The following is a 26,090-nucleotide window of genomic DNA, read 5'->3' as shown; positions in this document are numbered from 1 at the left end:
GTTCCATGGCAATATACGTTGTTTCCCTGAAGCATAAAATGCATAAAATGTGACTTGGTTTATCAATATGATGACCAATTAGTTTATCTGAGATATACGAAGCCTAATCCAACTGAGTTCAAAGTTTTCATTTCTTTCTGTTGTCTTCTGGAAAATTATTTCTCTTTTGTTTTACAACTGACAGAATTAACCTTGAGGGGCTGCAGCAGATCTAATTGAACACACCTATTTTTATACTACCACTCTAGAATCATGGAATCTTTTGGACTTATATGCAGAGAAGATCATATTGTTATTACTCCCCCAAATTCTCTAGATTTCAGTAAGAGAAGAAAAGTCATAAACTGATCAGCTTTGGAGACCATAAATCCCTGTTGTGACCTATGTCCCCTTATGCATTGATTGCTTTGACAGAGACCTTCCAAATCATGATAAATAAAGTTTTTGATTATATTTGATACTCCAGGGAGCCCAGAGCAAATAGAAAACGGTCCAAGATCAACAGAAATGAATTGCATCAAGATGATAGTACTTTTAAAGTTTTCACTAAGTTGCATGATCCAGGGATTCTGAAGCAGTACAATTGTCTCTTTCATGCAATGGATTCTGGGAATTTGATTAGGTGAAGCAGGCACCTGCTTATAGGGCCTACTGTGAGTGGCCAAGTTCTCTTTAAGCCCACCTACCTCAACTTCTTACCATGACTGAACTCCAAAACTTGGAGGCATTTCTTTTGGGACAACTCATTGAAACTATAGCATTCAGCCTTTCTCCAAGTGATGGGCATCCCCTCAGTTTCCAGCTCTTTGCCATCACAAAGAAAGCTGTTATAAATATTTTAAAAGTTATAGGTTCTTTTCCTTTTTACTTGATTACCTTGGGAAACAGATCTAATATTGATGTGCTGGGTCAAGGGGTATACACAGTTTTATAACTCTTGGGCATAATTTCAGTTAGCTCTCCAAAATGGTTGAATCGGTTTCTGGTTCCATCAACAATGTATTAGGTGCTAGTTTTTCCACATCCTTTACAACATTTCTCATTTCCTCCCTTCCACCATTTTATTTAATTTGATAGGTGTGAGATGTTATCTCAAAAAGTTGTTCTAATTTGCATTTTTCTAATCAATGGTGACTTAGAGCATGTTTTCTTGCTGATAATAGATAGTCTTGATTTTTTTTTTCATTAGTTGAAGTGCTATGTAGTAACACCCTTCTTTTCCTACTTTCCCCATGGTCAGATCTTTGGGTAATCTGCAAGGTAATTACAAAACCACAAGTAACTGGAAGCGGCCCATAAAGTCTAATTTATCTCAAAACCTAGGCTGTAAAGCCCTCGCAATCTACGTTATCTATTTTATATGCAGCTCTAACAATGCTAGTTTTCTTGATACTCAGAAGTGAATGTAGAAAATTAAAAGGTAGCAGCACTTAGCATTAGGAGGTGACAGTCATTACTTTACAATGACAATCCTGAGAAATACCAGCTGTCAGGCACTAAAGAAGGGGAGGAAAAATATTAAAACAGAAAGAAAGAACAAATATCTGCTTCCTTTGCCCATTTGCTTGATGACCAAGCAGTCCTATGCTCCTTGATGAGGTAAGAAGCATGTATTATTCAACCAGGAAATAATTAATGTTCATAATGACTATACAACAGGCAGGTGGGAGGTACATGTGGATTGCTGGACCTAGAGTCAAGACGACTCATCTTCCTGAGTTCAAATCTTGCCTCAGACACTTACTGGCTGTGTGACTCTAGATTAGGTATTAAAACCTCTTCGTTTCAGTTTATATATATGTAATATGATGGAGTTGATGGGAAGTTCCCTTGTCACTTTAAATCTGTGTTTATCTGAACATAACTCAGATATCTTGCCTCCCATTCTCTATATTTGTTTTCACCAAACCTCACAGCATGAAGGTCAATGCCAGATGCTTGCCCTAGGAACTTTAGTTTAGTCCTGATCTTTGCTGGCCTCAGTATGAGAGAGGGGGAGGGGCAGAGAGAGAGAGAGACAGAGAGAGAGACAGAGACAGAGAGAGAGAGAGACAGACAGACAGACAGACAGACAGACAGAGTTTTGTGCCTCCCTAGGGGATCCTGAACGACTTAACTCTTAGAACACGTTATTATTTCTTTATTATTAATAATAAGCAGACATTGTGCATCACCACGAAAACGTCAAGGGTTCATAATTGAGCTAGTTGTTTTTTCATGTGCAAGAATTGCAAGGAGTGGATTTGAGATTATGAACCTGGGTTCTTTCCATTTGTGGTCAACACAGATATTCAAATGGGTTCAATGAACACTTTGGAAGAGAAAAATGAGGGGCTGCATTTTCATGGAGAAGATATCCAAAATGCAACCAGTTATCATTCAATGAGGTACTTATTCTATTCCTAATTAGAGAAGCTATTATTCTTCCCAGTTTTTTCTTATTTCTTATTCTATGCGAACTGATTCCCAAATTGCTAAACCTGCCTATATAAGGAGACGTGCTGGGCTTCCGTTATAGACTTATGAAGGATTATCCATGTTCTATACATAGCAATAAGAGATCAGAGTTGGAGGGAAAAAATAGCAATGTCTCTGAATTTTTGAAGGTGGTTTGGCTCCATTGGTGTCTTTATATAATCCAATGTTTGGCATAAAGTGAACATTTAGCAGTACTTGTTCATTGCTTTACTAAAAGATTGGAAATTCTGTAATTTTATCTTTGCTAAGGTTTTACTAGTTGTACCACAGATGCCTAATGGAAAGACAGTCATTAAAAGGTAAGCTCCTTGAGTTTACATACTGTTTCATATTTTTGTCTCTGTATCCACGGAATTTAGAACACATTATTTGTATATGGTAGGCATTTAATAAAAGCTTACTAAATGGATAAGTACATGAATAATAACTGAGTGAAGGAAAAAATAATGACTGAATGTTAAATAAAAGATTATCCAATTAGGTAATAGAATATCGATGTGTTAATTTTTCTATTGATTTTCTGAGTTATCCACATAGTTAATTTAAATTTCTCATTCTTTTATTTCAAGGCATAAGTCATTGTACTTTTGAAATGTATACTTCTCCCATCATACATAGATGAGACAAGTTGAAGGCACAGGAAACATTAATCACACTGTGACTGAGTTCATCTTAGTGTGTTTCACCCAGGTTCCTGTGATACAACTGGTGCTCTTTGTCCCTTTCCTCATGGTATACTCAGTGATTGGGATGATCACTGAGTTAATATTAATCTTCACAGACTCCCACCTGCACACTCCCATGTATTTCTTCATTGGGAGCCTGTCTTTCATTCAACTGTTTATACTCCCAAAATCATGGTGACTTGTATTTCTGAGGACAAGAGCATTTCCTTTGCTGGCTGTGTGGCTCAGTTCTTTTCTGGTGGACTGGTATATAGTGAATGTTACCTGTTGGCTGCCATGGCATATGACAGCTATATGGCCATTTCCAAACCATATTCTATGCTCAAGTCATGACTCAAAGGGTCTGTGTCAGTCTTGTAGCAGCTTCATATCATGTAGCCTTTGTTACATGTGGCATCATTATACAAGAAACATTAGCCTTAACTTTCTGTGGGGATAATGTTATTGATGACTTCTTCTGTTACCTCCCACATTTGGTGAAGCTAGCATGTGATGTGAGTGATAAATTATAAGATTATCCTTTATTATACGTTAGCTTACAATGTCCTTACACCCATTATATTCATCTCTGCCTCTTACCTTTTCCTCATTTTTGCCATCTTGAAGATTCACTCCCCTCAGGGTGTACTCAAAGCCTTCTCTACTTGCTCTTCTCACTTTATCTCTTTCACTTTGTATTTTGTTTCCATTCTTTACACTTATTATAGTCTCAAATTTAGATATTCCCTGAAGCAAGATAAAATTGTTTCCTTATTTCATACTGAGGTGTTCCCTATGTTGAACCCAATGATCTATAGTCTAAGGAACAAAGATGTGAAAAAAAACCCTGAAGAAACTCTTAAAGATGATAGCTTCCTGAATTGTATAAAAAAATAACAAAATTTTGCTTTTGCTTTTGCATTAGTACCACATGAATATTTGCTGTGAATTTCGTGTGAAGTTATGATTTTTCTGAACAATGTTTTCTGTTATATCCTGTGGCCCACCATATTTTGTTTTCTTTTAGGATAGAATTATAAGAGTTAATTTAAGCTATAGCAAACACAGAAGAGGAAGTGCAAGTTTTCTTTGGAGAAAAACATAATTGTACATTTGACTTCTAAAATCACAGATCATTTAATGTTTCCTTGAAAAAGAATGTCTCTGTACCAACATTATTGTTATTTGATGAGAATGGCATTGGCTATTCTTTGGACCCTAGCTGTTAGAAATAAGCTTTTTGCTTTTATCTTCAGAGATATAAGGTTTCTATGAATTTCCCATAGTCTCCTCTCCATGATTCAACTCTGTCATCATCTCCATTTCTGTGGAACGTTGGCATCTACATATGTTATGGAATCTTTCTTGCCAGGACTCTGTCTTGCTCTATCTTGCCAGGACTCAAACCGCCATGCCGTTTCCTAGTCTACTAAACATGCCCTTATAAGAGGCTTTGTCCTTCTAACATTGTATTTCCCATTTCGACAAATCTGTTCACAGTGGCATCTCAAATTTTAATTATGAACAATTTGTTCAATGTTTATGCAAAAGAAAGAATAATTATAATGTGAGATTTATTAATCAATTCAGAGTTATCCCATTTTGTTTCTAGAAAGGTCTCATTGTTAGGCTGGTTTCTTTCGTTCATCCCCCTAAAATGAATATGAAATCTTCCCTTCCTTCATTATGAACTACGGAATTAACTTAACCCTGACTTTCAAAACTATGCATGAGTTAGGGATGAGCAGCATGTGAAAGAAGGTGCTCATAGACTCAAAGTGAAAATTGGATTTAGGGACTACATTAATTTTTTGTTCTTCCATTTCATTTCATTTCAATAAACATACTCTCAATATTCAAAGATTTAAAAAAATGACATTGACCCTGTCCTCAAGGAGCTTATTACATTCTGTTAAAAAAGAAGTTGAAGGATGCAACACATAGGAAAATGAGGATAATCTAAGATCTAGACAAATTTAGGTAGTATTATTTTAGGACAAATATTTCTTCATCTCAAAACTTTGTAGATCTCCTGTGACTGCTTCCCTTTCTTCAATAACCTTAAGTCTACCAATATTCCATCATATACTGGCATGTTTATGTATAATTGTTTGCCACCACCCCCCCCCCCCAAACTACTTACGGAAAGCACCTTGCACAGCAATGATTGTAGTGACTAGTTTTGGAATCAAATATATTGTGTTTACATTCCAGCTTTACTCTTTGCTATAGCATTTTGAGAAAGTTTTGCTTAATCTCTTTGAGTTTCCTCATCTTTAATATAATGGATTCAATCTCCCCAGGGCAACCTTAATAATTAGGGATTCGCTCTACCCAGAGCAGACTTAAAACCTTTTCCACTTGTGGCTCCCATCTGTCAGCTGTATTCCTGTACTATGGCTCCATTTTCTTCATTTATTCCCTTCCTTGTACTAGCTGCTCTCTGGAGAGGGATAAGTTTGTATCTATGTTTTCCACTGTGGCAATGCCCATGTTGAACCCAGTGATATATAGCCTCAGGAAGAAAGATGGCAAAGGTGCCTTGAAGAAAATGCGAGCTTTAATACACATTTCCTAAAGAGAAGTTGTAATGGAGAAAAGTAAGGAAAATATATATGTATTCTTCATTAAGGTGGTTTTTTTTTTAGTTTTTTTTCTTTCTTTCTTTCTTTAACTTTTAACATTCATTTTCACAAAATTTTGGGTTCCAAATTTTCTCCCCTTATGTCCCGTACCCCTACCCCAAAACACCAAGTGTTCTAATTGACCCTGTCTGCCAATCTGCCCTCTCTTCTATCATCCCTCTCTGCCCTTGTCTCCATCCTATACCCCTTTACTTGTATTTCTTATTTCCTAGTGGCAAGAACAGTACTCGACAGTTGTTCCTAAAACTTTGACTTCCAACTTCTCTTCCTCCCTCCCTCCCCACCCCTTCCCTTTTGAAGGCAAGCAATTCAATACAGGCCAAATTTGTGTAGTTTTGCAAATGACTTCCATAATAGTAGTGTTCTGTAAGAACTAATTATATTACCCTCCATCCTATCCTGTTCCCCATATTTTTGTTCTCTCTTTTGATCCTGTCCCTCCCCATGAGTGTTGACCTCAAAATGTTTCCTCCTCCCCATGCCCTCCCTCCCATCATCCCCCCACTCTGCTTATTCCCTTATCCCCCACTTTCCTGTATTGTAAGATAGGTTTTCATACCAAAATGAGTGTGCATTTTATTCCTTCCTTTAGTGGAATGTGATGAGAGTAAACTTCATGATTTTCTCTCACCTCCCCTCTTTTTCCCTCCACTAAAAAGTCTTTTGCTTGCCTCTTTTATGAGAGACAATTTGCCCCATTCCATTTCTTCCTTTCTCCTCCCAATATATTTCTCTCTCACTGCTTGATATCATTATTTTAAGATATGATCCCATCCTACTCAATTCACTCTGTGCACTCTGTCTCTATGTGTGTGTCCATGTGCGTGTGCACGTGTGTGTGTGTAATCCCATCCAGTACCCAGACACTGAACAGTTTCAAGAGTTACAAATATTGTCTTTCCATGTAGGAATGTAAACAGTTCAACTTTAGTAAAGTCCCTTATGACTTCTCTTTGCTATTTACTTTTTCATGCTTCTCTTTATTCTTGTGTTTGAAAGTCAAATTTTCTTTTCAGCTCTGGTCTTTTCATCAAGAATGCTTGAAAGTCCTCTATTTCATTGAAAGACCAATTTTTTCCCCTGAAGTATTATACTCAGTTTTGCTGGGTCGGTGATTCTTGGTTTTAATCCTAGTTTCTTTGACTTCTGGAATATCCTATTCCATGCCCTTCAGTCCCTTAATGTAGAAGCTGCTAGATGTTGTGTTATCCTGATTGTATTTCCACAATACTTGAATTGTTTCTTTCTAGCTGCTTGCAATATTTTCTCCTTGACCTGGGAACTCTGGAATTTGGCCACAATGTTCCTAGGAGTTTCTCTTTTTGGATCTCTTTCAGAAGGTGATCTGTGGATTCCTTGAATACTTATTTTGCCCTCTGGTTCTAGAAACTCAGGGCAGTTTTCCTTGATAATTTCATGAAAGATGATGTCTAGGCTCTTTTTTTGATCATGGCTTTCAGGTAGTCCCGTAATATTTAAATTGTCTCTCCTGGATCTATTCTCCAGGTCAGTTGTTTTTCCAATGAGATATTTCACATTATCTTCCATTTTTTCATTCTTTTGGTTTTGTTTTGTGATTTCTTGGTTTCTCAAAAAGCCATTACCCTCCATCTGTTCCATTCTAATTTTGAAAGAACTATTTTCTTCAGTGAGGTTTTGAATCTCCTTTTCCATTTGGCTAATTCTGCTTTTGAAAGCATTCTTCTCCTCATTGGCTTTTTGAACCTCTTTTGCCAATTGAGTTAGCCTATTTTTCAAGGTGTTATTTTCTTCAGCAGTTTTTGGGGTCTCATTTAGCAGGGTGTTTACTTGTTTTTCATGCTTTGCTTGCATGTCTCTCATTTCTCTTCCCAGTTTTTCCTTCACCTCTCTAACTTGATTTTCAAAATCCTTTTTGAGCTCTTCCATGGCCTGAGCCCATGGAGTGGGCTGGGATACAGAAGCCTTGACTTCTGTGTCTTCCCCTGATGGTAAGCATCGTTCTTCCTCATCAGAAAGGAAGGGAGGAAATACCTGTTCACCAAGATAGTAACCTTCTATAGTCTTGGTTTTTTTCCCTTTTCTGGGCATTTTCCCAGCCAGTGACTTGACTTCTGAATATTCTCTTCACACCCACTTCGCCTCCAGATCCGCCCAGCCAGTGCTTGAGGTCTGAGATTCAAATGCTGCTTCCCAGTCTCAGGGCTTTGGGCTGGGGCAGGGCTGCTATTCAGTGTGAGATTAGCTTCAGCTCCTCAGGTCAGGGCAGGGCCGCCTCACGGGACTCAGTTCCCTCAGGGGGTTTATGCAGAGATCTTCAACAATGGATCCAGGCTCCTGCCTGCTTGGGGAGCCCCTGTCTGCTCCCACCTCCACTGCTGCCCCCCGAGGGGGCCTGAGTTATGGGCGCACCCCACACCCCTCTCAACCCACCAAAGAGACCCTCTCACCGACCCTTGTCACCTGTGGGTGTAGGGCCTCACGTGGCCTCTGGAGATTCTGTCCCTGAAGCCTGCTCGGATCCGCTCCTTTTCCGGCCCCACCACCAAGGCAGGGTTGGGCTCTGCTCCAGGTCTGGGGCGTGAGGGACCTTTTGCGAGAGGTTTTCAGGCTGTCTGGAGTAGAAACCTCCTCTATTCCGTTGTTCTGTGGCTTCTCCTGCTCCAGAATTCGCCAGTGGTTCTTTTTTTACAGATATTTTATGGGCAGTGGGTTCGGAGGTAGCGTATGTGCGTCTTTCTACTCCACCATCTTGGCTCCGCCGCCCCCAGGTGTTCTTTTTTTAAAAAAATAAAAAATCATTTTTCTGGAGACATGAAACTTTTATGTCTCTAGTTTTAAAACCACATGTTTCAATTCAAATGTTTAAAAGCATTTATGAAATGTTCCCAATAAAAGGAGACTCAGTTACCTCAATTTTTTTTATTGTCTTCTTCATTATTTCAAAGCATAAAAGACCTTAGTTATTATCTGTTCCCATCAGTTCTTTTAAATTAACAATATTAATAGTGATTTAATTTGTTTTAAATCTAAACCAACTATTTCCTGACCTGGAGTCAGGAAGCCCTGAGTTCAAATTTGACTTTTGACATTTGCTATGTGACCTGAGGCAAATAACTTAAAACCTGCTTGCCTCAGTTTAGTGGGCATAATAACACCACCTATCCCCAGAGGATTTTTGTGAAAATTGATCAAGATAATATTTCCAAAAAGTGCCTGGAACATAGTAAATGCTACATAATTGCTCATTCCTTTCCATTCCCATCATTCTATATACTGGGAAGAGAATAACAAAAAAGAGTTAGTTCTGGTTTATGACGATGCTGTATATTATGAGGAGAGATTATGTTATAACACAATAATAACACCTATTTCACTGTGTCATTGTTAGAAAACCAGAGTCAGGATCCACACTAAGTACTGTACTGGTTTCTCTGTTAGAAGGATGGAGGCTTAGGAATATGACAAACAAGAAGTTATAAAGCTAGGATTAGAACTGAGAATAACCTCTCCAGGAAAACTGAAAAAATCATTCAGGGGACATTTAATGAAATGGAGGAATTTCAAGGATTATTGATGAAAAAAATCGGAGTTGAATAATAATAAAGATAAAACTGACCAGAATACAAAGACTACAACTGAATTAAAAGTCTAAATACAAGTTTCAAGAGATGTATAAAAAGATAAACATGAAGTAGTGACCACAGGGGTCTCAGTAAAACTAAACTATTTCCATTCCTATATGGGAAAATGACATATGTGATTTGTAAGCACTTGACCATTATTTGGGTTATCACAAAAGGAGTTTAAATAGACACATGAGATGGAGTCAACTATGTTTGAATGATGTCCAAAAAAAAAGTGAGCATGAGAAAGAGGAATACGCTGGGAGAAGGGTGTAAGGATGGTAGAATGGGGAAAATTTCCTCACAAAAGAAATGCACAAGGAAGGGCTTCTACGGTGCAGGGGAAATGGGAGTGGGGATGGGAGACAATGTTTGAACTTCACTGTCATAAGAATTGGTTCAAAGCGGAGAAGAATATGTATGCACACTAACTTGCATATTGAAATGTAATTTGTCAAAAGAAAAATGGGGGGCATGGAAGGTAGAGAATGGATAAGGGAGGAGAGATTAAGGGAGACTGTAGATAGAGGCAAAATGGGCCTTTGAAGAGTGGCAGGAGAGAGAGAAGGAGGGAGGGGGGGAGGGAGAGAGGGAGAGAGAGAGGACAAATACTACACATGGCAAAGGAAAAATAGATATACAGATGAATTATTAGTGCAGTAGTGAGATAGTCCAATCATTCTAGAGAAGAAAAAAAAAACATTGGAACTAGACTCATAGGGCTATAAAACTGAATACTCATTGACCCAGAAATATCACAGGTGTGCCTGTATCTGAAGAGATCAAGGAAAAAGCAAAAAAAATTAAGGGAATGTTTAGTAATTGGGAAATGATTGAACAAGCTTTGACGTATAATATGGTGGCAAGTTGTAATGGATTGCTGCCGTGGGAAATTACGAGGGGGAGTTCTTTCACAAAGTGTTACAAAGTGAAGTGAAAAGAACAAGAAATCACTGTGCACAGTAAAAGAAATATGATGATGATCAACTGTGAAAGATTTCGCTACTCTGATCAATACAAATTCTAAAGGACCCATGATGAAAAAATGCTAGCCACCTCCAGAGAGAGAACTGGTTAACTCTGCGTGCAAATTGAACTATAATATTCTCACTTTATTTTTCTTACTTTATTTTTGAAATGCGCATAATATGAAAGTGGTTTTGCATGATTTCATTTGTGTAATTGATGTCATATTCCTCTCTCTCCCCTAAATTTTATTTTTTAGACATCACCCATTCCTATTCAACTCACCCTGTGCCCTCTGTGTAATGTGAGAACTTCAACTGCTGCCCTGGGATTCCGTGCCCTGAGGGCTGCTCTCTAAGGAGTGTCCTCTGTTCAGAGTCTGTTGTGATAGACATTTTCTGCTAGCCCTGCTGGTTGTCTTGGGCTGGAAATCTCTTTCACTCTGTCTTTTTGTGAATTCTGCTGCTCTAGAATTTGTTTATCATCATTTTTTACAGATACTTTATGGACTATGGGAGAAGAGGAAGAGTAGGTGCGTCTTTCTACTCTGCCATCTTGGCTCCGCCCCCTCAGCGTTTTTAAAACGGCACAATAATTCCTCTGGAAAGGTCATTGCGGGGCCAGTGATGAGTCATAGTTATAATCTATTGGAACTGTTTGAAACCCTAGAGATACCAAATCTCTCCTCTTCCCAATAAAGAAACTAACACCTTAATGGGCTGTGTGAAAAGGTCACACAATTACAGACTCCAACCTGAGTTAGACTTTTTGACTCCTAGATCAATACTCCCAGCAGTCTTTTTCCACTTTATTATGTTGCCTCTCTCTCTTTTTTTTTTTTGACCAATACTTCATGATTCAATTGTATTGTGACAACATTGTGTAATGGGGAGACCACTGGCATTGGATGTAAATTTAATGTAAATCTCGGCTATCACATTTACTAAATAGGGAATGTTGAAAAAGTCAGTCGACTTGCAAGAGCCTTAAGCAGTTTCCCACTGCTTTCCTTAAGCAGTTTTCCTACTTCCATGGAAGTAAGGTACTTTAGTGGAGAGGACTTCTCACACCCAAATGTTCTCATGCTGATGAAATCACACATCTTTTATTTTTGATGCATTAATTCTTCTACAAAATGGCTGAATATAAGTAATGATTTTCACTCCAGCATGTGCAGGTGGTAACTACACAAGTGTTACTGTATTTCGTTCCTCTTCCAAATTTGGTCTGACTGATTTTTGCACTGGAGAGAGATTAGTCATCACTAAATAATTCGTGGGAATAGCACTGCACTGCCTCCTGACCCCTGACTTCTAGTCCCAGCGCTGGTCTTAATTAAATGTAAGAACTTAGGCAAATTATTACCCTTTTATGGACATTAGTTTCCCCATATAAAAATAATTGTATTTGAATAGATCATCTGTAAAGTTGTTATACTCTGATCCATTCATCCAGCAACACAGTAGTCATTAGGGGTACAAAAACTGAAATCAAAGCTTTCCCTCAAGAATGTTACATTCTAATTATGCCATTCAATTGCATTAGATTATCTTCTACTTCATTCCAGTCACTCTTCTAGTCTATTAATTTTGTTCCATTTTGTTCTCAGTGTCTTACATGGGACCAGTGAGTTAAATGATGGGCTAAAAATGGACATTCCTGTCCTTATACATAACAAAAAAAATACAAGTAACATTTTTTGAGGGAAGTTGAAATGCTTGTACATAGATCCTTCCATACTATATAAATGATACCTTCAAAGACGTGACCTACTTAGACTGTGGTTGAGAAGCTTAGCTCAGGAGATAGACAAGCAAACAGAGCTATCCCAAAGTACACTAGATGGCTTTGAGATGCAGGGAGTTCCCACTGACAGAGATTTATGAAGTCTGAGGGAATGATTACTGGTTTTGTATATGATATTACAGATGGAATCCCTGTTTGCGGTAGGAGTTGGATTCTGTAATTCCCTGGTTACTTACTTAACTTCATGATGTTTTTCTTTTTTACCTCCATATATTAGCACATGCCATTTTGATGTAGTACTACATTCCCTTTGCCAAGAGTATCCTTTGTGGCGTTTCATCTTTACATATTCCAATCTGTGCTAACCATTAGTCTTCAGTTCCAATAGGGCACTGACTTGAGATCCCAGGGAAAAGATGTAACAATCAAATTCCTTGGATACATTTGAATACCTGAATTTTCCATTATTGTTGGGAAAAAAGCAAGTCAGTGAACATCATTGTCATCATTCCCATAACTACCACCACTCTCATCATTCTTACTAAAGCTGAATACTATTTTTTTAATTGAATCACTAATAACATTTATTTAGTACTTTAAGGCTTACAAAATACTTAACACATATTTAATTTTATTCTTATAATAATCCTGGGAGACAGATACTATTAACCCATTTGCAGATGAGAACATTGATGACGAGGAAAAATAAGGGAATGAACATTTACATAGTATCTACTGTGTACCAGGCATTGTGCTAAGCATTTTCTAAAAATTGTTATCCCCATTGATCCTTACAAGAACACTATGAGTTACGTGCTGTGTTAACCCCTTTTTACATTTGAAGAAACTGAGACAAATCAAGGTTATATGATCTTCCCAGGTTTACACAACTGCTAAAGCATGTGAAGCCACATTTTAAACTCTGTTGATTGCGTCACCTAATTACTATTCTCATCACTCTTCTGAACTTAAATTCTTTCTTATAGTGAGTTGGAATACAATTTTCAGCCACATAAGTATAATTTATGTTTTGATAATGCTAACCACTTTCTTAATCTCAACCCTTTTTGATAGGTGGTGCCTGTTTTCCAATTTAGAAAACTGAAATTCTGAGAAGAGCCACTGTTTGTTTGATCAGATCTCCTGATTTCAAGTTCCGTGCTCTTTACAAAGCATCAACGACCAAGTCACCTGGTGTTAGCATGCCTGGAGGGAAGGACAAAAACACTGAGTTAAAGATAAAAGAGGGTGTTTGGGGTTTTTTTGTCATTCAAAATATAAATGGGTATATATCTATATGCTATAAAAAAAGACATATCTAAGAATATCTATTCCTATATCATCTAAAAGTACAAACTCTCTCTCTCTCTCTCCCTCCCTCCCTCCCTCCTTCCCTCCCCTCCCTCCCTCCCTCCTTCCCTCCTTCTCTGTCTCTTTCTCTCTCTCTTTTGCCAATCCTGTTTTATTCAGGATTGAAAATAAAACTGAGTAACTGAGTGTGTATATTAATTCAGGTGGTTAGTTATTCATTCTGATTTTCTTGCTTGTATAGTGTAAACATTTTTAAAGCCTCTTATGGGGTAGACATATTGTTTGCTATTTATTCAGTAAAATCAAATATTAAGGTAGACAGGAATGAGTATCTTGTAAATTTGGTCTATTTAGACACAAGATAAATCAGTGTCTGTGGTACTGTGAGCTGATTTTCATTGTCTGAATTCTCTATACTTCAAATTTTTTAAGGAAATCTATCCATATGTTATATAATGCAATATATTATAACATGTCTTATACTATATAATTATAACATGCTTTATATAATGAGTAATATATTATGTTGCATTATAGATTATATATGTATATATGTATGTATGTATGTATATAACTATACCATATAATAACATTGTATGTGTATAATGTAATATATATCCATGTAATAGAAGATGGAATGTTTTGATATAGATATAAGGTCAGGGAGTAAAGAAACCCCTACCATGTCATATTGTCATTATAAGTAGAATGAGCGCTTTGAACTCGGTGATTTTGGGGTCATTTTCATATCTGATAGTCAATAAAAAGTTCACTTCTAACTTGCTGTTCTATGATCTTTGTTTCAAACTCCCTTCAAGCTTGGGTATTTTAGTTCCTCAGTTTCCTTCTGGATTTTTACATTTTATATTCTAAAGATCCTTCCAAATGTGGTATTCCATTCAAAAGTTCCTTTCAGCTGTGTTCTGTTCATTATTTCCGGGATTGCATTTCTATATTCCAAGGCTAATGTTCTCCATTTTAACGTCTCTTCCATGACTGATATTCTGTTTTGTAAGATCGCATCCAGCTCTGGTTTGATATATTCAAAAAGCTCACTTTAGATATTTTTGCATGATTTCTCAACTTCTGTTTCATTATCTTCTATGACAACAACTATTTTGAATCAGGCAAGATATCATTTTGTATAATTACGTTTTTAGAGACTTCCCAGAACATGGATCCCTGAGGAGTTAGAAATCTCACCCCTCTGATTATACTCTAGTCATCCTCTGGGGATGTAAGAACAGATATATAAAGTTGTGGTATCCACAGATTTAGGTTCCATGGTGATAATAGCTCTCTTACAGTTGTTGGTAAGGTTTTTTTATTCAAGTAACTGAGATACAATGCACATGTAAGTACATGCACACACACGCGCAAACTTTCTTGTTTTTAAAAGAAAATTTCCCCCAAATTAGAAAAGTAAAAATTTGTTTATAAAGTGAGATTTGAGCCTAAGGCATAACACCTGTCCTGTCCTGTAATATGTCCTCCACTGACTTGTCTCTGTATCTAAAATTCCATTGGAGTCACGAATTAGTCTGCTATCATCACCTTAGAAAGTCAAAATTAAGATACAAAAATATCACTTGAAGGGGGAACACAGTATAGCATTCATGATCACCAACTGTACCATGTATGATGGAATTAGATTTGGTATCAGGGCTAAGGACTCTACGTATCAGGGAGGAAAATTTAGATGTGCAATGGAAGGTTACCTCAACATGGGGTAATGGACAGATTAAGATTTCCCAATACGTCTTTTTTTTAATTTTTTAATTTTTTTAAATTTATTTATTTAACTTTTAACATTCATTTTCACAAAATTTTGGGTTCCAAATTTTCTCCTCATTTCTCCCCTCCCCCACCCCAAAACGCTGAGCTTTCTAACTGCCCTCTCACCGATCTGCCCTCTCTTCTAACATCTCTCCCTTCCCTTGTCTCCATCTTCTCTTTTGACCTGTAGGGCCAGATAACTTTCTATACCCCATTACCTGTATTTCTTATTTCCTAGTAGTAAGAACAATACTAGACAGTTGTTCCTAAAACTTTGACTTCCAACTTCTCTTCATCCCTCCCTCCCCACCCATTCCCTTTGGAAGGCAAGCAATTCAATATAGGCCATATCTGTGTAGTTTTGCAAACGACTTCCATGATAGTCGTGTTGTGTGAGACTAACTATATTTCCCTCCATCCTATCCTGCCCCCCATTGCTTCTGTTCTCTCTTTGGATCCTCTCCAACACTCCCCAAGAGTGTTGACTTCAAATTTCTCCCTCCTCCCCATGCCCTCCCTTCCATCATCCACCCCACCCTGCTTATCCCCTTGTCCCCCACTTTCCTGTATTGTAAGATAGGTTTTCATACCAAAATGAGTGTGCATTTTATTCCTTCCTTTAGTCAAATTGATGAGAGTAAGTTTCATGTTTTTTCTCTCACTTCCCCTCTTTTTCCCTCCACTGAAAAGTCTTTTGCTTGCCTCTTTTATGAGAGATAATTTGCCCCATTCCATTTCTCCCTTTCTCCTCCCAATATATTTCTCTCCCACTGCTTAATTTCATTTTTTTAAGATATGATGCTATCCTATTTAATTCACTCTGTGCTCGTGTGTGTGTGTGTGTGTGTGTTTGTGTGTGTGTGTGTAATCCCACCAACTACCTCGATACTGAAAAGTTTCAAGAGTTACAAATATTGTCTTTCCATGTAGGAATGTAAACAGTTCAACTTTAGTAAGTCCCTTATGACTTCTCTTTGCTGTTTACCTTTTCATGCTTCTCTTCATTCTTGTATTTGAAAGTCAATTAATAAAAGGTCATTGAATAGCGAACTAGTAGGTAAGAGAACATTAGGGATCGAGAATTTGAGAGGTGGGCATAAAGTAAAAGTGTGTCAAAGATGAAAGCAAGTTTTGAATACATTACAGTAATATAAAAACTGTTTTCCTGAAACTAACTTGCAATCACATTTTTTTTTTCAAATTCTGGTATATCTGGTAAAGAAAGAATCAAGAATGAGCAATTTAGAAATGAGTTAATTCTTCCAGTTAGTCCACTTAGGAAACTCATTCTTGCCATCAGACTTATTGTTTCTTTAACTACTGTAAGATTCATCAAACTCCTTTAAGAGATGCAATGATAAGTAAACATTCCCTACTTAACTCCATGTACATTTGTCACTCATGACAAAAAAAAAGAACATTCAGCTGAAGTAAGGGGCAGGAGGAGTGTGAAGCATATGAGTTATGAGGATCCTGGTTAGTAGCTACAGGGATTTCTGCATGCTTGAGACAGAGATGGACTTTCATAACTCATGCAGAAATGGGGAATGTTGAATTATTCTTTTCTATCTGTGGATACTTTCTCACAGTTTATCTGGGAATGTGAGGCTTGGAGATGGAAGGAAGGAGATAATGTTACCCAAACATGATATGCTTGACTCTTGTAAGTGGTTTCCTGAGACTGAGAGTTCTGGGTTCATTACCCAGCTATGAAATGTATGTTAAGTAAGACTTCTCTACATGAAGGATTGCCTTTGTGTGGGTAGGGCATTTGGTGTAGAAGATAATTAACATTCTAATAAAAAATCCAAATTCTTTTAATATATGCTGATAATATGCAAGGTGAGTCAACAATCATTTATTGTCTATTTTGTGTCAGGTACAGATAGAATGCTAAGTACTAGAGATACAAATTTTCGAAAGTCTCTACTTTCAATGAGCTTACATTGTTCTGGGTGAGTATGACATAGAAGAACATATGTAAATACAAATTATCGTTGTAAGAGCGAGGTCAAAACCACTTCATTCTACACCATTTTAACCTTCGTACTATAGCTAGTTAGGATCATAAGGTTTAGACTAAAGATAAAAACAAATCTTTTGAACTGAAGAGATATTGCAGATGGATCATATTTGGATATGTCAAGGGAACTTTCCATGCCCACGAATCATCTATGAAAAAATAGACTAGGAATAAACAACCTGGAAAAATAGTTATTTAAAATGTTGAACAAAGATGTTTTTTCGCAATATTCTCTGATAAGAAACTACTCTAGGAGGGAAAAATATTCTTTAGTTCTAGCTTTGTTCTGGGTCTCTCTGTCTCTACCACAACTTTGCCTGGAGGATATCTTTGAAAGCTTCAAATGTTCTGAGGATGTTGAACCTATTATCTTTCCTATTATCTGTGTTCTAGGTGCATTCTCTGGATATATTGCTGCGTGTCTATATAAATACACAAGGCCAAATGGAGACAAGTTCACTATAATGAAGGAGATGGTTTTGAGCCTTTCATAAATTGGAAAAGAGGAAAAAACATTCCAAGATCTAGGAACAGTGAGTACCATTTTGTCATATTATTTACACTGGAGCCCAGTATCCCCTGAACTGTGTAAGAGAATGTATTGTAGACATGTGGGTGTATGTTTCTACCAACTGTTCTTATGATCCTAACTTGGCAAATAACAATTTCTATACAGCACTTAAGGCTGGCTAATGGAATGCTTCTTAATATATTACCTTCAGGGGAAACAATCTCATGGAGACTAAAATCAATGACGTTAGGAAAAGACATTCTCTATCCTTTTTTCTTTCTTTCCTTCCTCCTGTCTTTCCTGTCCTCTCTCCCTCCTTCCTTCTTTCCTTCTTTTCTTTCTTTTATCCTTCCTTACCCTCTTCCTTTCTTTTTCCTTCCTTCCTTCCCTCCCTTGTTGTTTTGCTGTTACAGGTTTTCAGAACCTAGAGACATCTATACATTTTGATTAGTCATTAGACTAGAACTTTTCTAGAAGAAAAATCTATTAACTTGGAATAATTAAAAAACAAAGCAATTATGAATTTGTGAAATTTCAACTACTGGCTATTAGAAAATAAATTTCATTACTAACACTGGTAATTTTAAAGTGATCTATATGAAATAGTATTGTGTCGAAAATATAAAATTATAAACTCATAGATTCTTGGAACAGAAGAGACAATAAGGGCCATCTTTTCTCCCTCTGTTATTTTACAGATGACTTTACTGAGGGTCAAAGAGGGGCAATGAGTTCCACAAGATTAAATAAAATTATAAAAGTTATTAAAATAATATAGTCTATAATTCATGTAAATATTGATGTTATACTTGATCTCTTAATGTATTAATAAAAATATTGATATTTATATTAGCTTCCTCTTCGAGAAAGGGCCTGCCATAAAAGCAACAGCAAAACAAAATAAATTTTCTTATAGAGGTAATCAAGTTAATTGAAAGAGAATTCATTCACTGTGTACTATGCCCTCAGCACTGAAACATTCTGTTGATACATATAAGCAATGGGATCCCAGGCATTGATATCTGCATCATCTCTATCTTCATATGGATGAAGTTGTGTGACAATTTCCTACAGTTGTGATAGTCTTCAGAACATTATGTGGATGTTGCAAAATGTATACAGTTTGCATACCATATTGTAAAATAATCTCATAACAGAGGCAATATGCTCATATGAAGCTGACAACAAAATCACACAATCATAGAATATGAGAGAAGGAAGAGATCACAGGGAAACTCATGCAAGAAACATTTATCTTCCCTAAAAAAACATAACCAACAAGTGGTAACCTAGCCATTGCTTGAAGAATTCCAAAAAGAACAACCTATCAATTCTTAAGGCAGCCTATTCTATTTTTAGACAACCCTTATTATTGAGATATATTTCCTGATCACAAACCTAAATTGCCCAATTTGTGAAGTCTAATCATGACTCCTGATTGGACCCTCTGAGGTTGAACAGAATGAATCTGATCCATCCTTCACAGGAAAGCCTTTCAAAGAGTTGAAGTCAGTCATCATGGGCACTTCCTGCCTTGACTGAGTCTTCTTTTCTCCTAGCTAAACATGCTAAATTCTTTTAACTGACCCTCGTATAATAGAGACTATGCTCTTCACTATTTGAGTTACTTTCCTCTCTCAATGCATGTTTAAAACTATTATCCTTAGAACCTGATATAGTACTTCACTCACTAGTCTCAGCCCATTATGCGATTCGGTATTCCTAATGTTATTTTGAAAGAACCATGCCATAGTATTTTATTTATCAAATGATAATATAAGTGAGATCTGAACCTAAGGCATAAGACCTTTCCTGTCTGACCTGCCTCTGTATCTAAAATTCCATTGGACTCACTGATTAGTCTGTCATTGTCACCTTTTAAAGTCAAAATTAAGATACAAAAATATCTTTGCCCCTTAAGGGGGCAGCACAGTATGCCATTCATCCCGTATCGCTTACAAACATGCACAATGTGCCTTGTTAAACGTAAAGCTTTGTACAAATTTAGCTTTTATTATTACTTGTTGCTCTTTATTATCTTTAATGTCTTACTTCCATCTTTCCATTTGTTAGAAAAATATTTATTGATAACTAAGATTATATGTGCATGTACACATACGCATGCACTCATGCATACACTGTGTATGTGTGTATTTTACACATGCACACATATGCCCACATAGTCTATAATTGAATCTCATTTTCTGTGACTTTCCCTTATGTGCAGAATAACCTACCTTTTCATTTCTGCCTACTGTCTCTCCTGACTTTCTATAAGTCCTAACTAAAATGTAATTTTCTACAGGAAGTTTTTTTTTCCAACCTTTCTTAAGTATTGCTTTTGCATTCTGTATAGAATTTATTAGTAAGGTTTGCTTGTTCTCTCCCCTTTTAAATTGTTAAGTCCTTGAGGACAGGGACTGTATTTTGTCCCTTTTTTATAGCAGTTTAGTACAGTGCCTGACGTGTAGTAAGCAGTCAACATAAGTTGAATGACTAACTCTTAACTGGAATTATTTTCTTTTGCATCTTCTGAATTTCATTCTTAAAAATTTTCTATGACTCTAGTGCTAACTTTCCTGGTAACATTACTTTTAGTCAGTGGGATTCTACCAGTATTTGTTTTAAACCTTTTGAAATCTGCTTTTCTAAAATCTAGGGTACAATCCCTGACTGACTTTGTAACAAACTTTGGAAAGTTTTCTTTTCCTCCAAAGGATCACATCATTTTGTATCCAACATCATTTGTCCTTGTTAGTGAGAATTAGATCCAGAATAGTATATTCCTTTGTCAGTTCTTCGATTTTTTGAAAGATGAAATCATCACTAAAGCAAGGCAAGAATTCATCAATTTCTCTGTTTTTGATGGAGAGAAAAATGTCTCTGCAGTGGTAAAGCTGTAACACTATTATTTTCTTACTGTCCAAGTGTTTTGTAGTCTGCTCCAATGACTTCCTGATTTCTTCTCCACTGAATCCCATTCCCAAACTTTCCATCAATCTAAGTCCCTCTGATTTTTGTGTCATGGGTTATATCCCTTCAAGTCTCAGTGGGAGGAAATCCTTTTTGTCTGTCTGTCTCTGTCTCTGTCTCTGTCTCTTTCTGTGTGTCTCTGTCTCTCCCTCTCTTTTTCTCTCTGCCTCTTTGTCTCTGTCTCTCTCTCTGTTTCTCCTTTCTTTCCTCCCTCCCTCCCTCCCTCCCTCTCTCTCTCTTTCTATCCATCTCACCTCTCCTTTCTTTCTTTCTGTCTGTCTCTGTCTCTCCATGTATATAGATACATACATACATATAAATATATATATATGTGTGTGTGTGTGTGTTCATATTTGCCTCCTTTTCTCAAGACCACCACTGATTTGTTGCCTAAAATTTGGACATTTTCATATGGATCATTGTGGCCACACATGTTAGTACTGGATCTTTCTTTTGTGGTAATTCTGTACTATTTAACTTGGGTGATAAATATAGGGAGTAATCTCCCTCCTCTATCCATTATCATCTGAAGTCATTAGATTTTGTAACTGGATTTTGGATTTTTAGGAGTCTTGGAAAATCAATTCTTACCAGGATTTATTAGATATACTCAATTGCTGACCAGGAATTTTGCATCTCTATACTTTAAGCCAACATTCAAATTAAATTCTCTGAAACCAATTAGTCAGTAAAGATTTATTAAGTACCTTCTATACGCCAAGCACTGAACTAGAACTAAGAACTGGAAATGCAAAATAAAAGTAAAATACAGTCTCAATCCAGGAGGCAGAGAAGAGGAGGGGCACTTTTCAAATGTAGGGACTAACCAAGTCATGAGATGGAGTTTCCTGTTTGAAGAACAGCAAGGGGGCCAATGTCACTGTATCACAGAGTACATGGAGATGAGTAAGGTGTTAGAAGAACAGAGATGTAAGGGAAAGACTTTGAGCACCAAATGGAAGATTTTGGATTATATACTGCAGTTGATCGGTATCCATTCGACTTTATTGAAAGTGTTGGCATAGTCACACCTGTGCTTTAAGAAAATGCATTTGACTCCTGAATGGAGAATGGATTTGAGTTGGAAAGGCTTGTGGCAGAGAGACCAACCAGGCTTCTATCGCAATAGTACAAGGATGAGAAGATGATGGCCTGTACCTGAGTGGCGGCAGTGTCAGGGAAGAGAACAAAAAGTAAGTGAGATGTTTTGAAGGTAAAACTGACAGACATTGGCAAGAGATTGGCTATGGGGAAATGAGAGGGAATGAGGAGTCAAAGATGAAACCTCTGCTGTTTGCTGGAGAGACTTCTTAGCCACCTCCTCATTTCTCAAATTGATTTCTGTCTTCTCTAAACTTTGTTTTTAGTAGGAAGAAGTGAGGAAAATATAGTCTGTCTATACAGACCCAAGATGCTTGCCCAAGATTTCTGCCCATATGCATCATTAGAAGTGACTAGTTGTCATCCATGTCAATAAGAAGTAGGTGAATCTTTGCTATGTCTTAGATAAAAGCAGACTTTTCTATTGCTTTTACCAGACCAAAAATGTTTGCCTCCATATTTGTGAAAGTGAATCAACAACTATTACTAAACATCCTTGACCCTTGCTTTTGGCTTCTGCAACTCTGCACTGTCTTTGTTTGGAGCACAAACAGATTTCTCTCCTTCCTCTGTGCATTGTCCCCTTCCTGTTCAGGAAAAACTGAAATATTTTTGTTTTCTATTTAACTATCTTTTGTCATATCTTTCTCTTCTGTTTAATATATTTTCCACTCAAACATCTATAATGCCAATACGATAACCACTGCAGCCACAACGAATATGCATGAATATTTCCAGGGTAAATTCGGGAAAATATAAACTCTCTTCCTCAAAAAAAAAAAAAAAAAAAAAGGAAAGTATTTATTCAGATACTAGGAAGCCCAATCCATCATGGTAACAAAAAATCTATACACATTATCAATGCAGGGAACACGGCCACCCCCAAGACTTCCCTCACTCAGGCCTCCTCACAAACAAGCTCCGTTAGACAAAATCTCTCCATCTCTCACTCATTTTACCTGCTTCGCTCTGATCTGCCTGCTCTCTCTCTCAGCTCCACCTCACTTTCTCTCAGCTCTGTCCTTTTTGTTCCACCCATTCTGCAATTTCCTCCCACCATTGACTCTATGAGATTCAGCTTGTAGGCTGGGCCAAAGCTCAAAGAAGGTCACATGCACCTATTAAAGTGCAGGGAAGATCTTCAAATTCCTTTACCATTACAACATTCTGATATATTTAGCTCTAAAAATAATTTGTGGATGATTATATGAGCTCCACTGCAATATCACCTCTCAATAACATCCCCACTCAACTTCCTTACTTTAGTCTCTGTAGCTCAATAGCCACATTCCATCTTTTCTTCAACCTGGCACAAATCATCTTCTTAATTTACCAATTTTCCCCATTCACCAATCCACTATATCAATTTAGTTTACTCTTTAGTGTTGCACGTACCTTGTATTATTTAGCTTGCTTTGTCTTACCAAATACCTTCTTTTTTCTATTCCTTCATGGTCCTTTTCAGGTTTTGAAGTAATTTTAATTTGGTTTTCAAATGTATAGGCCATGGTTGTTCTAAGCCAATGCTTTTTATTTCTCTTTTACATATAGATGGAGCCATATAATCACAGATCTGAAGAACTGGAAGACATCAATGTCCCTAATAAGTGATGGTAAAACTTGGTGAAAATTACCTCTACCAGAGATCTCATTATACCCCAAAGCAACCATTACCCTTTGAAAAAGTTTTAATTCCTAAGAATTCTTTTTTCTTAAACATGGAGAAAGGTAATCACACTGTAACTGAGTTCATTCTGGTGGGTTTTACCACAGACCCTGTGATGCAGCTGGTCCTCTTTGTGGTATTCCTTCTATTGTATAACTGTGATGGGAAACATCACTCTGATTATGTTAATTTGTACAGATTCCCGACTCTATACAGCTATGTATTTCTTCATTGGGAATCTATCTTTTCTGGATCTCTGGTATTCCACTGTTTATACTCCTAAAATCATGTTGACATGTATCTCTGAAGATAATAGTATTTCGTTTGCTGGTTGTCTGGCTCAGTTCTTCTTCTCAGCTGGGTTGGCATATAGTGAATGTTACTTGTTGGCCACCATGGCATACGACCGTTATGTAGCCATCTCCAAGTCACTGCTCTACACACAGGCTATGTCCCCAAGATTATCTTCCTATCTTGTAGCAGTTTCTTATGCTGGAGGTTTCATTAACTCCATCATCATTACAAGTGAAACATTTACCCTAACTTTCTGTGGGAATAATGTTATTTATGACTTCTTTTGTGACCTGCCTCCCCTGCTGAAGCTGCTATGTGATGTGAAAGACAGTTACCAGGATGTGATCTATTTTATCCTGGCCTCCAATGTCATCACTCCCACTCTGCTCATCCTGGCCTCCTTTTCATTATTGCTGCGATTTTGAGGATTCGTTCTACCCAAGGCAGACTTAAAGCCTTCTCCACTTGTGGTTCCCACCTGACAGCTGTGACACTCTACTATGGCTCCATTCTCTTCATTTACTCCCGTCCTAGTACTAGCTACTCTCTAAAGAGAGATAAGATTGTATCTGTGTTCTACACTGTGGCAATGCCCATGTTGAACCCAATGATCTACAGCTTCAGGGACAAAGATGTTAAAGATGCCTTGAAGAAAATGCGAGATCAAATACGAGTTTCCTAAATGGAAGTTGTAATGCACAAAAGGAAGAAAAATGTATATGCATTGTTCATTACAATATTCCCTCCAAAAATTAAAAAAAAAATTAATTTTAAAGTAAATACGTTGCTCTATGTCTCCAGTTTAATGCTGTGCAATTTATTAACACGTCAGCTTGAATGCATTTCTTAATTTCTTTTGTTTTGCGGAGGCTCAGTTTTCTCCTTTTTGTTTATTGTACTCTTCACTATTTCAAAGCAGGAAGAATCTTAGTTATTATCTTTTCCCACTCATCCATTCTTTATTTGTGGTCTTTCAACCCAGTCTATGAAGAGAAAGGAGGTATTTTTCACCTACTGTTATTAAGTACCAAGATTGGCCATGATGATTAATTAATATTGAGCTCCACTAATGGGAAAAGAGTCCCATGCCAATGGTCTTTGAGACTTGGGTGAAGGATAATAAAAGTATTTTATATTATACTTAATCATATTTACATAATAATTACAATAATATTTTGGATTTCTTTTAATGTTCTTTACTAACACTTAAGACTTTTTGGTATATTCTTCCTTGTTTCTGCTTTTTTAAATTCTGTGTAAGATCATAAAAATCTTGCCAAGTTCCTCTGAATTCCATATTAGCAATAATTTCTTTTAGTATAATACTCCATTACGTTGGTGGGTAATGGCTTATTCAGCCTTTCTTTAGTCAATTGGAAGTCACTTTGTTTCTAGTTTCTCACTACCTTTAAACTTCTTAAACCTGTAATTTTAAAGAGGGAATAACTGAAATTGAGAGAGATAAAGTGACTTTTTCAAGGTGAAATGACTTTTTCAAGTGGCAAATATTAAGTAGCAGTGCTGAGACTAGAACAATGTATCCTTATTCTTGGTTGCAGATTCTTTTTATTTGAGACATGAGTCTGAGGAATCAAAACGAAAAAGTGGATAAGTAAAAGTATGAGTCAACAAAGAAACAACCAGCACACCCTACTCTGTCCTGATTTCAGGAAGGTAACAAAACCAACAATTCCCCAAAGAATGACAACTACAACACTAATGGTACTCACATAAACTCGACCAAGAGGAAGTTAACATATGACTTGTTTAGTGGATTTTTTATGTAAACCAAAGCTTAAGATAATGATTCCTTATCTGAAAGTTTCCACAAGGAATACACAAGAATTATCCAGTTAACATACTGTTGGTGAATGGTAGACATTGTGCTTCCCAAACTAGTGGATAACCAATAAAAATATATATATAGAATTGAGCCTGGACCTGTTGTTCCTTGGTCTAGGAAATTCTGTGAGTGTAGAATTTGCCTCTACCAAGACAAGTTGGTATCTTCCATGAAACGTGTTCCCTTAACAAGTCGGCAATAACAAGTTTTTAAGGGGTTAAATGACTATCCCCAGGTCACACAACCGGTATGTGTCAGAGGTGATATCGTATCTCAGATCTTCCAGGCTTTTAGAAAAGAAGGAAAGAGAAGAGTATAGAAAAATAAATCTACTCTGTGCCAGGAACTATGCAATGTCTTTACAAATCTTATTTGTAATAACCCTGGGAGGTAGGTACTGTGATTATTTCTATTTAAAGATGAGGAAAGTAAGAATCCACACAGAGGTTAAGTAACTTGCTGAAAGGGTCACACAGCTAGTAAGTGG

General features: G+C 36.9%; 2 pseudogenes; both read left to right on the top strand.

Annotated features, from left to right (window-relative positions):
- Positions 1 to 3,096: 3,096 nt before the first annotated feature.
- LOC140522040 (olfactory receptor 9G19-like) lies at positions 3,097 to 5,721 on the top strand (annotated as a pseudogene).
- A 17,797-nt stretch (positions 5,722 to 23,518) lies between these two features.
- LOC140523271 (olfactory receptor 9G19-like) lies at positions 23,519 to 24,442 on the top strand (annotated as a pseudogene).
- Positions 24,443 to 26,090: the final 1,648 nt, after the last annotated feature.

Source organism: Notamacropus eugenii, chromosome 2 (genome assembly GCF_028372415.1).
Source record: "Notamacropus eugenii isolate mMacEug1 chromosome 2, mMacEug1.pri_v2, whole genome shotgun sequence".
Classification (NCBI taxonomy): domain Eukaryota; kingdom Metazoa; phylum Chordata; class Mammalia; order Diprotodontia; family Macropodidae; genus Notamacropus; species Notamacropus eugenii.
This window is presented reverse-complemented; position numbering and strand designations above follow the sequence as displayed.